This window comes from Apis dorsata, unplaced genomic scaffold (genome assembly GCF_000469605.1).
Source record: "Apis dorsata unplaced genomic scaffold, Apis dorsata 1.3 scaffold_5, whole genome shotgun sequence".
In the NCBI taxonomy this organism is placed as follows: domain Eukaryota; kingdom Metazoa; phylum Arthropoda; class Insecta; order Hymenoptera; family Apidae; genus Apis; species Apis dorsata.
In genome coordinates this window covers 178532-181804 of record NW_006263308.1, presented here as the reverse complement: position 1 = coordinate 181804, position 3273 = coordinate 178532, and the positions used below count along the sequence as shown (strand labels likewise).

General features: G+C 29.1%; 1 protein-coding gene across 15 annotated transcripts in view; it reads left to right on the top strand.

The window, feature by feature from the left end:
• Window positions 1–3273, top strand: part of LOC102680462 (plasma membrane calcium-transporting ATPase 3) — a 64331-nt gene that overhangs the window by 44320 nt on the left and 16738 nt on the right. For 3 of the 15 annotated variants that reach the window (XR_004149701.1, XR_004149698.1, XR_004149699.1), the window contains one exon: window positions 102–186. The exons of the other annotated variants lie outside the window; for them this stretch is intronic. The gene's annotated coding sequence lies outside the window, so the exon portion shown is untranslated. The remainder of the gene's footprint in view (window positions 1–101; window positions 187–3273) is intronic. 15 annotated transcript variants of the gene reach the window in all.

The window sequence follows — 3273 nt, the reverse complement described above, 5'->3', positions numbered from 1 at the left end:
AAAAAAAAAAAAAAAAAAAAAAAAAAAAACACGCCTAAAAAGCAATGATATTATGGAGAGGATAGAAATTAAAACTTATGGTATGATTTGTGGTTTGTTAGCCAGCGGAACCCATTCGGGAGACTGAGGTATAACGGGGCGGCAGTCTTGCTCGCCGCCACACTTATCCTGTCGGAGTACAAACAAGTACGTAGCTCATGTAGATCGCCTGCCGTTAATAATACGTTATATCGTCAACTTTGCCATACGTACGCATACACAGGACGGATTGTCGACGTACGTACGGTGTGCTGAGAGAAACGTCGCTATCGAGCCTTGTTCTCAACGATAAATAATATCTACCCTTTTGCTAATGTGTAATATTTCATCAAAAAAAAAAAAAATTAATTTTATAAAGAGAAATATTAATTAGAAACTATTTAATTTGAATTGTAACTCATTTGAAGATAAAGAGCTGCAATTTGAAGATAAATAGAAAATTTTAAATATATTTAAGACATGAATATTAAAGGAGATATTATGTATTTTATTATATTGATTATTTATAGGATTTTTGGAAATTTAATTTAATTTTCTTAGAGAAGAAAAGCTTGAAGAAAAAAAAAAAAGATAATTCTATATATTGAATATAATAATAAACTGAGAAATATTTGAAATTTATTTATAGCGAAAGGGCCTTAATATATTTAATTAATATTATCCGAAGAAAAGAAAATTTATAGTGAAAAAGCAATTAAGCAGGAACGAGGGCGACGATTCCTTAGTACTGATGCAGTGAACGATTTTCGTCACACTACTGTGTTTTTGTGTAGTGGGTATGAGCTGGTCGGTGGAATCGATGGAAGAGCCTCTTATGCAGGTAGACCACCGTCCACCCGCCCTCTTTTTTCAGTAGTCTATAGTTGTCTGATATGATTGTGTGCTGCGTGTATTTTCCTCATATTGTGTCATTTTCATACTTATTCTCATGATATAATAATATGCAACTGTTAGAACAAGAAAAAAAAAAAAAAAAAAAAAAAAGAAAAAAAAAAAGAAAGCGAGTATTATTTTTTCGTGGCGATTATAGTACCTGTTTTTAAACACGACCATCCTTCTTTTGGTATCGTACGTATACTCGCACGAGGATTATAAATATATCTCGACAAGAGGTATTTATTCAGCTTTTTAAAAGTTCTGCCTGGTCGAGCAGAATCTCTCCTCTCCCCCTCACTCTGCTGCTTGCGTTTCTGTATGTGTTTGTTTCTCCCGCCGCATTCTATTTTCTGGCTGAAGATTTCGGATTCCGGCAATTTGTGAAAAGTCTTCTTTTTACAACATGTTTGCAAGCGTGCGATCGCGATAACCTGCTTTGTCTTTCTGTTTTTGCAGATAATCTCCAGGAAAAATTTTCACGACGTACCATTGTCAAAAAAAAGTCCTAGACCTTTCTTTCTGTCCCATCAGAACAGTTTCTCTCGAACAAATATGTCTTTTAACTTTCTTCAATCTCATGTGATCCCTTGCCTCCTTCTGTGCCATTTGTTGATCATGGCTAGATTATTACGATATCAGGTAGATTTGCTTTTTCTGCAGTTTGATTTTCCATGAAGAATTTCTAATTCTGTGCGATGAAAATGAAGACATGTAACTGAAGGCATAAATATTTCTTGGCACAACATTCTCTGTTTAGATAAATTGCGAAATTAGAAATTAATGAATATGAATCGATATAAAAATTAATTAATCTTTAGTATAAAATAGGACGATATTATGGAATGAATTAATTATAGAATAAATTTTATAAATTATATATAACTTATGAATGTTTGTTTAATATTATATAAATTCTTATCATGCATATATATATATATATATTATATATGAGATCTGAAAGATTTAAATTTATATAAAAAATAATAATTCAGAATAAAAATAAAATTATTTAATTCATGATTTACTTTAAAATCATTAAAAAATTTAATAAAAAATAACCAGGAATATATTATACATTTATATTATATTATATTATTTATATTATATTATAGTAATATAATAATATTGCAATTTTAAGCACAGATTATTAACTTATTTAATATTTAAATAAGTTTTTTAACTGCACAAGAAAGCAATTTATCTGAAAGCAGTTTATAATCCAGTTTATATGTTTTGATACGGTATATGAGTGTGCGTGTGCACGAATGCTCACGTTTGCATCGATTTTGTGTTTACCCGATATCTAACATGGTATTGCGCGCGAGTGGTATAAAAAGGTTGAATTTATTTGCAATGATTTTTGCATTCTAAACTAGAAAAAAAAGAAGATCTCGTCGAATAAGAAGCTTCTAGTAGCTACAATTACTATTACTATACAATTATTGTATTGTATTGTAATTGTTATAAAATTATCGGCATGTGATTCTTTTGGTGTTTCCGCCTTCTCGAATGAACGAATCTTGATTTATCAGATTATCAGATTGGATTAGGCTTCTTAAGTCCGATTTTCGAAGGATTAAGTATCACACGTTATATTTTATAAATTTGGAATTTATCTAAGTAATCTATTTATCTAATGTGCAATTATAAGAAGAATTGAGAATTATATTATATATATGATCTTTCAAAGTAAAAAAGTATGTATTTATATTGAACTATTATAAATATTATGGCATTTAAAATATATAATTTTATTTTCAGTGCCATTATATTATATATTGATTATTATATACTACAATATATATATTGAGGCTGTGATCAGATTATGGAATAGATTGACGTTTGACATAAAGAAATATCAAAACATAGAAAATGTTTTTGATTTAAAAATATTCAAGGAATGAACTTTGTGAACTTAAACTAGTTCTTAAACTAGACAAAGTATTTTAACTGCTGGTGTTCACAAGAAAAAGAAACTTGAATCTGCACAATAAGATTAGTAGGAATCAATTTTGCCATAAATGTGGAATGCAATTTTATTTAAGTAGCATGATCACAAAAAGAATTAATATAAAACCACGAAAATGTTCATTAGAATGTTTTCTAATTTATAGAACTTTCCTTCTATTTCTATCTTTTTGTCTTTCTTTTTCTCTTCAGAATGTACACACACATATATACATTCTTTCACTCTCTGTCTGCTAACCTAACTATCTGTTTCTCTGTCTGTCTGTCTTTGTCACTATCTTTATACTGTTTTTTTTTCAACTTTACACGCTTAACTCTTTTTACGGTCATGATTTTAAGCGTGTGCTTCATCAAAACTAGTCTCTATTTTAGGATTCTTAAAAACTATTT